Source organism: Lissotriton helveticus, chromosome 6, assembly GCF_964261635.1.
Source record: "Lissotriton helveticus chromosome 6, aLisHel1.1, whole genome shotgun sequence".
NCBI classification, from domain to species: Eukaryota; Metazoa; Chordata; class Amphibia; order Caudata; family Salamandridae; genus Lissotriton; species Lissotriton helveticus.
Window position 1 is genome coordinate 1,016,121,531 of NC_136067.1, and position 12,043 is coordinate 1,016,133,573.

At 44.5% G+C, this 12,043-nt stretch overlaps 2 protein-coding genes across 12 annotated transcripts in view; one reads left to right on the plus strand and one right to left on the minus strand.

Moving 5' to 3' along the window:
- LOC144763238 (uncharacterized) overlaps positions 1-12,043 on the minus strand; it is an 853,666-nt gene that overhangs the window by 398,320 nt on the left and 443,303 nt on the right. Inside the window, exon 5 of the transcript XR_013596197.1 lies at positions 1,157-1,221. The gene's annotated coding sequence lies outside the window, so the exon portion shown is untranslated. The remainder of the gene's footprint in view (positions 1-1,156; positions 1,222-12,043) is intronic.
- Positions 1-12,043, plus strand: part of QKI (QKI, KH domain containing RNA binding) — a 284,910-nt gene that overhangs the window by 245,632 nt on the left and 27,235 nt on the right. The window lies entirely within an intron of this gene.

Below are 12,043 nucleotides of genomic sequence, written 5' to 3' on the forward strand. Positions count from 1 at the left end.
CCAGAGGTATAATTGGTACCTGGGCCCACCGGACTGGAAATTGTGAATGAGTATGAATACCTTGGTGTCTGGTTTGGTAAGTCTCTAAAGTTGTACACTCATCTGGAGGCCCAGAAAGCCAAATCCCATAAATTGGTGTGTGGGCTGAATAATTGTTTCCGCATTTATGGGGTTCTGTCCCACAGACCACTGATAAGGGCCTATAACGCTATACTTTCCAACTACAATATGGAGCACAAGTCCTCTGCTTAAGTGGTAAAAGCAGTTGGGGTATTGAGGAAGGGAAATGCATAAAACCCTAATGTAATTACCGGGCTCATCTATGATCCAGGCAATTAGATCAGAGCTGGGTAAGACTTAATGAAATGTACAGGCGCAAGTGACCCTAATAAGATTTTGGAAAAGATTGGGTACAGGAGAAGCCATGAAAGTAACGTAACACAAATATCCACAGGTCTAGAAAAAAATAACACAATTGGAGCTCGCAAATGTATCACTCTAATTCATCTATCTGAAAGGAACAACAAGAAAAAAAAAATCTTAAGCTCACTTCAGTAGAACTCAGGACTACCCCTTCACTAAGAATGCGGTAGCTAGCAGATGTTTGCAAACTCATTCAACACACACGCTAGTTTGACTTCTCGATGTGACAGATGGATTATGTGAGAATCTTAGATTGCAGTACGGTGACAAGTGAATGCGGGTGAGTATATTAGGAAGCCAAATTATTTACTCACGCTAGCCAACAATCAAACTTAAAAGCAGTGCAAAAAGACAGCCTAGAATTTATAACTGTCTAGATGAATGGGGTCAACATGTTTCAGCAATGCTGATAGATCATCCTATGCCTTCGTCAGGACCAATAATATTGCTACTGCAAGTGAGTGTAATGTGTGTGTGAAAAAAGAATTGGCATAAACAAAAAAACATGTTCAATGTAAAGAGATGGAACCAATAAAACCTCTTATCCTGCAGTTAAGGATAACCATTCCTCCAAAATAACGATTTCTGTAATACAAACGTTATAAAAAATATATTCAAATTATGCCAGAAGGATCCAAATAACACCCGCTCCAGATGTGATTTTACACTAGGACCAAACCATTCTTATGTGCCCATCCACAATACAGCCTTATTATGTACAATTTTCGCTTACCCGTCTATTAGGAGGATAAGACCTCGCCTCACCTGGCCACGGCTCAGGATATAGGAGGCACCGCTCTATAAAAAGGAGAAAAGAAGAAAGAAAAAACCACAAAGTGTGAAAAATCACAATGGATCTGACACCTTTCTCCCATACATGTGCGCCTTCTCACTGTGAAATCTACCAAGTGAACAATATCAGTACCACTGTCGGAGCTACAACCTCCAACCAACTGTGGCGTCCGCGTCTTTCAAAATGACACCAAATCCTGATATTTTCTGTATTCATATAGCCCTTTTTGGATCGACACTAATACATTTGCGATAGTAGGCAAAGATATGCTGGATTTTGCTTCCTGTTCTGCTTCCCTGAGATGTACTGGTAGCATATCTACATCTTTAACAAAAGAGCGGTTTTTAAATTCACAACTGTTAAGACACCCGTTCTTAATAGGCAAAGTCGTGGTGTTATAACTAATGCGTCCGCATAACATATGGGGCTAGTTCACGAGCATACCATACCCCAAGGTTTCACTTTCCTTTCAATGATACACGAAAGAAATAACATTTTCCAATACCACGGCCATACGCAAACTATAAACTGTAAGCAGGTACTTAGAACTCTCACATAGAACTCTCACATACACACTCGTGGCTGCCTACCTGTCCGTCGGTACCTCTGGCGGTTCCACGAGCAGTCGGGGAGGTAACCGCGTAGGTCCGGCGCCATCTTTCATAGGATTTCCTGTATAGCGCTTCATGACACATCCCCTCAGGAACGCGTTAATTGCGTCTAACTCGTGATCCGCAGCGTTAGTGGAAACTTGGGAAATGTAGTTAACTCTCGCACTAATGTTTTGCTCGGCTATAAACATTTCGGAATTCACTCAGTTCCATTATAGTTACTCTGGCACGTATTAACCACTGTCTGGGAAATGTATATGTGCCTACCCACATTTCATGCTTCATCTTGCGCCGCAACATACGCGCATTACGTGTAATATGACTTCCGGCACAGTATATGAACAAAGCCGATCAACTTGCCAGAAATAATTATTGGTCATGTGCATTCTGCTTGATGTTAAATAATGCAGGACCAACACATAATGTGGTCGATCTGCCTAGCCACGTAATCAATCTAGGAATAACGTTCATAAGCTATCTTAAAAACTCCTCTTGATGTTCACCCTATCACTCGGCAAAACACCACTTGCATACGGAGATATACTTCGGCCTCAAATCACAAATGCCAATGTAAGTCATAATTATTTAGCCAGCCTCTTCCATCGAACTACCCTGGATATAAATGTTGATGCACGTCCTATCGCATGATACTCAGCTAGTCATGGGTTGATACTGGTGTTAACAAATGACTCTCAAAGGGATGCCACTCGTAATATTGTCCAGGGTATGGCATCATTCAACCCACTTATGTCGCTCTGTAGCCTGAACACCCATTTTTGTTCTTTTATCAGTAAAAATCTTGACACATCTGTGATGTGTCCCGGAATCAATGGTTGTTCCAGAACGGTCCATTTTAAATCTTCAGGACTGTTTCATCTCTAAAAAATAACTTGTTAGTCTCGTAGATTTTTTCCTGCATCTAACTGTACTCTTGTGCTCTAGAATTCACAATTTCACTTTGTGGGTAGTCATGGCCACATTTTAAGGCACAAGGGCAAGTAATCATATAGATTAGCTTCTCGCTATTAGTTAGTAAACTTACGCTGAACCCAAGGCCGGTCTGTGCCTATGTCAACAACTTTAGTGGTCTGTGTTTGGGGGCAAGCAGCCTAAGAGCCACAAGGATAGTGTCACTGAATTGCCGGTAAATCCCACAGTGTACCTGTTGCTGCAGCCGGTTTGGTCCTTGGTCTTGTGTGTACCAAAAGACCGCAAAAGTGCCACAATAGTGTAAGAACGAGACTCCGCATAGTGACCTAAAATGGGCCGAAGAAGTCAGAGAGAAATTGTATATTGTCTATGAAAACCTAAATATGGTAATTAATCAGCAGAATCTACAAATAGAAGTAACAGAGTGAACTCTAGTGAAGGAAATGTCTAAAATGAAAGACATGGAGTATCTGAGAGACTCTATGAAATTCATGATAAATAGTTGGGTGAAAAATCTGGTACCCCTAGCTGGATATATTACCTAATCAATGACTCAGATCAGAAGTACCAAGATTGATAATGGGCATTAATCCTGGTATGACTAATGGGAGAATAGAAACAGAATTGATGTAACCTGATGGTGAATGCACATGTAGGTTGGGCACAAAAGGCCGTAATTTACACATCTTAATGGACTACTTAAAATTGTTAGCTCTGCGGAAACCGTTTTTATGCCCCATCTTTTTAAAATGATACCGAATTGCATGCACAAGCTATTGAACTTCTTACAAATATGCCAAACCTTGAAATTGCAATAGCCGTTATGAAGTATATGAAGTCTGTAAAAAGATTTTTTTATGGAAAAATGAAATAGACAGTTAAAAGTTATGATGGAAGCTATGATGGATCTTGTATAGCTTTTATTTGATATATACCTTTGAAAAATATATTTTATAATGGGAATTGTATTGCTCTTAAAATATTTATTTATATGGTCTATCACTTGTATATGTAGTATTGTGTATAACGTGCACGGAAAAAAGGCCTAGAGCATATCCGTGTTGAGAGAAGTTATTAAACACTGGAGCATAATACGTGTGAAAAGAAAATGGAAAAATAAAAACTTGATGATGAAGAATTTGGAAGTATGCGTTGTAACTACTGAAAGAGGTTAATCAGTTACTGAATACGTCAGACGCTGTGCGCCGGGACTGGAGTGGCGTTCCACTCCATTCTTGAATTGTCATACAACCTAACGTGAACCAGGGACAGAACACGTACCCCGTGGCGCAATCATTAAGTGATGAATCAATGTTGAAAAACGAGTATATGGAATAAAAAGAGGAGTGCACGGCAAACTCTCCCATTTGGTATTGTGTAAGGAAACATGCAAAATCGGACCAATAATGCGTCTGTTGATGAATTTGTAATGATTTTAGAATATTTATATAGAGGGATAAGTTTTTATGTGCAAGTACCTACGATCTACATAAATTTTACTTTGACTGGCATGTACGTTACATGCAAGGGGTCGTGAATGACACTGGATGGTGAGTTCGGTATGATGGGGCCTGCTTCTTGAATTGGATTAGCATGGAGAAATCTTGGGAAGGGCTATTGAGCAGTATTTCCTTTGTGCAGAATAGTAGTAGTATAGTGTTTGATATTGAGGAGTTTTTTAGGGAGATCTTCTCCAGCAGTGCGAGTGGATTCGACATTACTTAGGTGGAAATGTCACTTTGGGGCAAGTGGGAATTTTGATGCACGTGGCTCTGTGTGTGTCTGTCAGCCTGTTCCAATTCACAATCGGGTGCTGGGGAGACAGCTACATCTGTGTATTCCTGTTAGGACATATAGTAGAGGCTCAAGGGAAACTTCAGACCTCTGACTCTGAGGGGCCTACCTGGGACGGTTACGTGGGGGTGGAATTGGCACCTGCATTCCAAAGGGCAGGAGCCTGTGCTAGCTTGCACTTGGGAGCTTGTGGTGTTCGAGGGGTGTTTGGGAACTGAGCTGGGAGTTAAGACTGTGTTTGACCTCCAGATTGGGAAATCAACAGTGCCTGACATTGCGGCCTCCGTCTGAGGTCACTGGCTCCTTCTCCTCAGACCCCGCCACAATGTACTTTGTTGTGGAGAACATCGTAATGGGCCTAAGGGGTTCCGTTGTGCCTTGTGCTTCTATGTCTGGCTGCAGGGAGTTATGGCAGCTCGCACCTCTGCTTGAGGGAAAAAAATTAGACTTGGAAGCATGCCAGCTTCCAGTGTCACAACTTTTAGCCTACCGGTTAGAGATAGCAATCCTGCACTTGTGCGGGTGTCGCTGGGTGCTTAAAGGTCTAATCTGGATGGATGAAACTAAGTAGCTGTTTTTTTCTGCTTTAGGTGATTTTGACAATCTAATTACTGCATTGCCGGCAGGGGCAAACTGCATCGTTTGCTGGTGTAGTTGAGTGACTGAGGTGCTGGGTCACAAGTCGTAGTCAGACATGTGCTTTCTTGACCATTGCAACTGAATGCTTCTGAATAGGGCATGTATTTTCATGCTGTTCTGCTGCCAACGGGAAAGTTTGGCAATTGCATAAAACTGTGAAGTATATATTTAATGGGTATATCATTTTGATTTCAATGTATGTGTAATACAAAGACCAGTGTTTCATACATGCAGTGTGGAGTCTATTTGTAGAGTAAGCAATGTGTTGTGAGGGTGGGGTTGTGCCAATACTTTACATTTTTACCCTCAGGAGAAGCTTGACTGCTCAAGGCCAGGCTACCCAAAGTTAAGCACAGGCTATCGGACAATCGTACACATCTTATCTAGAATAGTGGATTATGCCTGGCTTCAATGCGTCCCAGACAGTCTGAATCCGCTGGGTCGAACAACTGCTAAATGGGCTAGCACTCCTGAACAAGCCAGGCGTGCGTGTCCCTTCTGTGGAACCATTAAGGAAACAGAAGAGCCCGTTTTGATATTTTGTCCAGCCTACCTGAACAGAAGGAGAAAATGGGTAGTTCCTGCTTGTCGCAACATAGGTGTCAGGAAACATGTAGAGAGGCCCTTTATATTCTAAAATCTGATGAGGCACAGTTTTGTTTTTGCTGTATAATCATCTGATGTTTGTGTGGAGTATTAGGCAAAACGCAAGCCTGCAACCCATCCCCTCCGATACTCCTGAGGCACAAGGCTCTTCTTGAACTGCACCCTCTGTAACACTTAGCTTATTACTTGTTAAAGGCTGTTAGTGTGCATTGATTACACATGTGATATATTTTGCAGTAACAAGATTGAAATCAATTCTATTAAGTGTTTTAAATATATTTGTTTTAATGCATATTGTTAAAGATTTTTTTATCTATTTTAATTGTGCTTTTATGGCAGACTGCTGAAATAATGATTTGAATCAATGTAAAGTGGTAGCAAATTAGTTTAGGGATTAGTCTGGGTTCTTTTTTGGTCGGACATGAACATACTCTTCACTTTCCTGTGATTATTTGTGCTCATCTTCTCAATAAGTATATAAGAGGATATGAGTGGGGAAATGTAACTCTTGTCCAGAAACAGGCAGGGTATAGATGGGATATCCAAATGTGTCGCTGTAAAAGCATCAGCCATGTTGTTTCAGTCTATGCTTAAAGGTGCTTTTTTAACACAGCACCCCTATTATCACTGGGTGTCTATTGTAGATTCTTGCTCTCCCACATATTCCACGCTTGCTTTGCTCCTGTGGGCAATAGTGATTGGAGCAACTGGCACTATACAGCCAGTGGTCCTTGAAAGTGTGATACTGCACTGAATGTGATTAACTCGGTGGTTCTACACAGGGACCGAGAGTTCCTCCTCACAAGTAGTCCTAAACCATTTGTAGATTTGATGGTTTGATTGTAAAATTATTGTGCGTCTAAAGTAGTGTGTGCAAGCGCTCTGATTGTCAGTTTAGAATGTGTTCCGTCATTTGTTTTGTGAAACGCCAGTTGCGTCTGGACGAGAAGGGGACAGACCGATGTAGGGATGAGGAATAAGCTTCCATATTACAATACTGGCATGTGCGAGTGTTCATCCGCAACCCGATACGATTGAACTCGTATTTCTCTCAACAGTCAGTTCGTTGAATGGTAGCTCTCACACAAATCACGGGTCTTCTGGGCATCCTGCCAGCCTTGCTGCAATGGAAAGAGCCCCCCTTTACAGAGTTATAGATGTATTTCTCGCCTCCAAGAAACTTCTCTCCGTCCGTTCCATTTTATATAAATTATCCCCCTACTCACTCATGAACATTAAGGGATATTTTACAAGAGTCCCTTTTCCGCTCGATGTGTTGTACTTTGGCAATTCAGAATTGAGGAGAGCAAGGTTACTTTAGTAACAGTGGCAATCCCGGTTACGTGTAAATGTCTAGCTTTTAGAGCTTTTTTGGGCAGTCCTTGGATTCAAAAATGAAATATGAAGGGGGTGACCGTTTTGGGCCCAGGAATGTGCCCTGCACCGCAAGCTTTCATATGTAAATGATGTTGAGATGGTGTTTGTGTATGCCGGGTTGAATCCGCTCAACAGCCAGTTGTTGTGGAGACGTTTTCCTCGTTGAATGCTAGATAAAAGCATTCCAAGGCGTGTTGTCACTTCTTGAGCCTGAGACTGCAGCTGCCGCCATGGGGCCGTGGTGAGGGTCGGAAGAAGGGAGTTCACTGTGCTGGAGTGGGCTGATAGAACCCCACAGACCACCAGGCCCGAGGGTGAGCCAGATAAAGCGGCAGCTGCAGCACACTTCCCCGGTTCTCTTTCCATGCACGGCACTTCCCTGAAGCCCTCTTTTCAAACAAATCACTAAATAGGATTCGTTGGGCTTGTTTTCTGACTCATAAAGAGGCAATTAAGTCCGTGTTACAGGAGCAGAAAAAGTGTATTAAGCAGGGTTTTTTTCTTCTCATCGGTGCAGAGTTGTACTAAACCTTCTTCTACCGTTGGCCCTCAAAGCGCTACGAACGCTCCTACAGAGAGATGTAAGTGCAGTCAAAGCCATGTCACTGCCGGCAGCAACATATATATATAGTTATACTTGTTTAATTTTTACCATGCATATGCCTTTACGATACATGCTTTTACAACAAAAATTTGTTGTATATGCATGGTAAAGACTTGCGTGGTAATGTCTTGCGTAGTAGTGTTGCGGTCGTTGTAAAGGCATGCGTGGTAATTGCTTGTGGTTCCGTCATACAACATTCATAAATGCATTTTCACTGGAGTGGTGCAATGGAGTTTTTAAAATGTTTAAAACCTGAATCCATGCGTTATGGCAAGTCGTTAGTCTAACGATTTAGAAGTCATTTGAAAATCATAAACGCACATTCTTGAGTCATTTACAATAACGTGATTGAGCATTGTTACATCACACCTTTTATTTGTTTGAATGCCTCCTGCCACACCCCTCCACAGCCCCCAAGCTCACGGCTTCTTTGAAACGTGTGTATTGTATGACACTCGGGTTCCCTAATGCTTTGTCAGGCTCTTGCTTTGGGTCTTAAGCGTTTAAACTGCAAGCTCCAATGTACAGTGGTAGGCGTTTAATCTGAACTAAATCTGTATTTAAAGTCTACACGAGACATACAAGGGAAGGGTTGAAGAATGAAGAGGATAAAAGGCTCCCGTCAGCCGCTTGAGCCCGAGCAATGCAAATCTGGCTTTAAGTGACCTTATTGATGTTTGCTCAAAGCAGCTTCCTCTCCGTGCAGATGCCGGCTTTGTTGTCGATAGTGCACATCCTCATCGGAGATTGCCTCTGCCTCCCCGGCGAAGCTTCACTTAGCTTCAACATGGAGAGCCTGCAGGAATGCCCGCAGCTAAAATATATTGAATCAGCGGGCTTCACTTGATCAGCTGCCAGTTGTACAGAGGCCTGCGCTCGTGGCTGGTGCGCCTGTGACGCGAGAGCCTCGTCGCTGTGGCCTGGCCCTGACTGCGCGTGCGTGACTGCTTCCGACAGCGACGCGCGCGAGCTGTTCCCTGCAAACACTGGTCGAGGGCTGCGAGTGTCTGTTCAGACAGGAGACTGGATCACGTGGTGCGTGTGTGTTGTGCAACGCCCAGCGCCATCTTCTGGTGAGCCGTGGAAGCAATGCCGTGTCGAGCACGGTGATTGTGTAATGACTGTCGTTGTTGTGGGCAGACTGACGTGTCTACTCCGTTATCTGCATGGTTCAGTGCGCACACTTTTTTTTTTGTTCAGTGCAGTTGGTGAGGCATAACGTGTGGTAGAGATATTCTGCTGATATGTTGCAGCCTGGAGTCTTTATATACCTCACACGGACACATTGGAACCATTGTGTTAAAATGCGAATGATTCATGTTTTAGAAACGGTATCCAATACTTTGACTTTTTTCGTTTTCTTTAGCAGACCTTTAGTGAGCCTTTTTTATTGCGATTATTAAGTTTATATTTAAAATACATTTTACCCCCCCACATTTGATCTTTTAACACCGAATATTTTCTACACTGGAAAGTGAGTAGTACTTTGCCATGTATGTGCGACAACAGTTGCATTTGCAGAATGGTGTAATCAATCTTGTGGCACTCACCTCGTGGTCCACCCACCTCGTACACCCCCAACACACCAATCTGGTGACGTTTCATACATTAGCATTAGAAGGATACTAGAAAAAAAAAATGAACTCAACCCATTTCATGTGCCCCTTTCTTCACATGCGCGGTACAACTGCAAACGGGATTAACTAAATTATGTAGGCGAACAGATTTTTTTTAACCCTGTTGACTTAATTTAGATAAATAGTTTTCTGGGGCTGGTAGTTTCCCCATCTTTTAGGTCTAGGACCGAAGGCTGCGCTTGCGCATTCTCCGGTGGGAGATTTAATGATTTGGAGTAAGGGGCTTGAACCCGTCTCTCTCTTCCATTGGCTGGCTCCCTAAACGGAGGCCAGCCATTGGATGAGAGGGGCATCACTCAGTTCAAGCCCCGTCTCTTTCGGATTCGGGGGTGTGTTTTTTTGCGTTCTTTCGACTGACGTCATCCGTCACTCAGAACGCCAAAAACACGCCCCCGAATTCAAAATTTTCGGAGTTGTGGCTGCCATTTTGCGTTTATCTTGTCTTTGAAATGTTGCGACCCTAAATACGAGACAACCTAATTTATAGGATGCCACATACACTAAATTTCTGATAGGGCTATTATAACTGGATGGATTTGTTTGTTTCATGAATAGTATGGGCTCTAATGCTATTAGGCAGCACAATAATAAGCAGACGCTACGAAGCGGGGAGTGCCGAGGATGGAGTCAGGCCGCTCCACCCACACCCTCCCTACCGCTCGATTCAAACAGGGCATTTTCCTGCCGTTTTGCTTGTGCGACTGAAGGTTTCTGTTACAGAGCTACGAGCCTGGTTATGGTGTCTTGGAGGGGGCAGCCAATAAGTGCCTCGCTTCATACCACTGTCGACCAATTGTAACGCACTTTGCTGCGGGGTGAGCTTTTACCCTCCTCGATAGTGTGAGAGCGGGCTCCATTTGTCTGGCTTAGCTTATGCCTGACTCCTCCGCCCCCTCCACCCGCTGCAGCTCAGAGCACGGGAGCCGCTTCTGGACTCATCAGGGCCAGCCAGGCAAGAACCAGGGAGCTGGTGCAGGATGACAGAGTTCCTGGAGGACCCGTCTGTGCTGACCAAAGACAAGCTTAAGAGTGAGCTGCTGGCCAACAGCGTGGCGCTGCCGGCCGGGGACCAGCGCAAGGACGTGTATGTGCAGCTCTACCGCAAGCACCTAACGGTGCGCAACAAAGGCAAGAGCTGCGACTTCTCCAGCGACGAGGAGAGGGAGGCCACGCCGGCCCGGGGCAGGCCCAAGGTGAGCGCCTGATAGTGAGAGTGTATATGTTCCCAGGGTGCTGTTGTGGGTTCCGGGGAGTAGCACATAGTAAAGTCTCCACGATGAGGGCGAGAGGGAATTGAGGCTTTAAATAACAGATTGCATCCTAGGCCTGCATGGCTGCCTGTGTGCATATGGTTATCCTGGCGTTCAAAAGGGTGATCATCCACACACCTTTGGTCGTTGCTGCTGGGGATAACTGTCCCAAATAAATGCATCGTTTTTTGGACCGCTGTTTCCATCTAAACACCCAGAGGACGTGCTAACCAACCCAGCGCAGTTGAACCTTTTACTGCACATTGCAGAAGGCCGCGTGTTTTTTCCGCCTTGGTTCTTGGCTAGCCTAACGTTCGCCTTTACTTAAAGCCTTTTGCCTGTGTGCAGCTGCCCAGCTGGTGCGCTCCTCGCCGCGCTTGTTGGTTTGCTCTGCTCTCGTCCGATTCCCTCTCTGCTACACTGTGGCGAGACGGCGCTTTGTTGCCAAGGATTCCTTCTGAACCACGCGTTTAAACCCGTCCTCGCGGGAGGGTGTTGTGTTTATACCGACAGTGCAGCTAAATCCACATGGAATTGGCGGTTAAGTAAACTCAGTGTTGCCGAAGCTATTGCTTTGCTGCACACACTGCGGGCGAATGAGCTTCGCCCTTTTGTGCTGGATGTCCGTTCTCTCCCCTTTCCCCACGCTCATTGTTCTTGTAACTACGTGAAAGGCCACCCTATATCATATGACCACAAACGAATATTGCTTGGACCCGTGCAACTTATTTAAAATGTCACATTCGCCAGTGCAGTCTCTATGCTGAATTGTTTTGGTGTCTAGACTGTGACACTGTAGGCACTTAACGGGTTGAAGGGTTTCCCGCTTTCACGTAACTTAGGTAGGTCTGATAATACGCCGCGCCCCCTGGAGGCCGACTTAAACCCCTATAATATACATTGCGAGTTGTGACTACGCAGTCCCGCCTTTTCTGCAGCCTGCTTTATCCATACTTAAAGTGATCTATTTGAGAGCTCCGATACGTTCATCCCACTTTTTCGTTCTTTTGTCATTGTGTAATACCGCCAGTTTTGCAGCGTGAATCTTTCTGGATTCACTATGCTGTGCATTATTCCGCGGTCTTGTGGTTGGGTCCGGATTCGTAGTCTTTTCTTTGTTTTTTTTTTTTTTTCCTCTTTGCCCAGGTGGGCGTCGGCGTCACACCCCCTTTGGGTGTATTTCCGGTGACGTCGGCATGCTTCCTGCGGAAGCTCCCACTCTTGGGCGCCATCTTCAGATTCTTTTTTTCCGCGGTCGGGTCTGGATCGTTCCCGTTTGGGCTCCAGACATTTTTGGAGAAAGAAGAAAGAAAATACAGAAAAGACGAGGAGAAGTCATCTGAAGACTCCAGGGGACTTCACCGACGAAAGACAAGCAA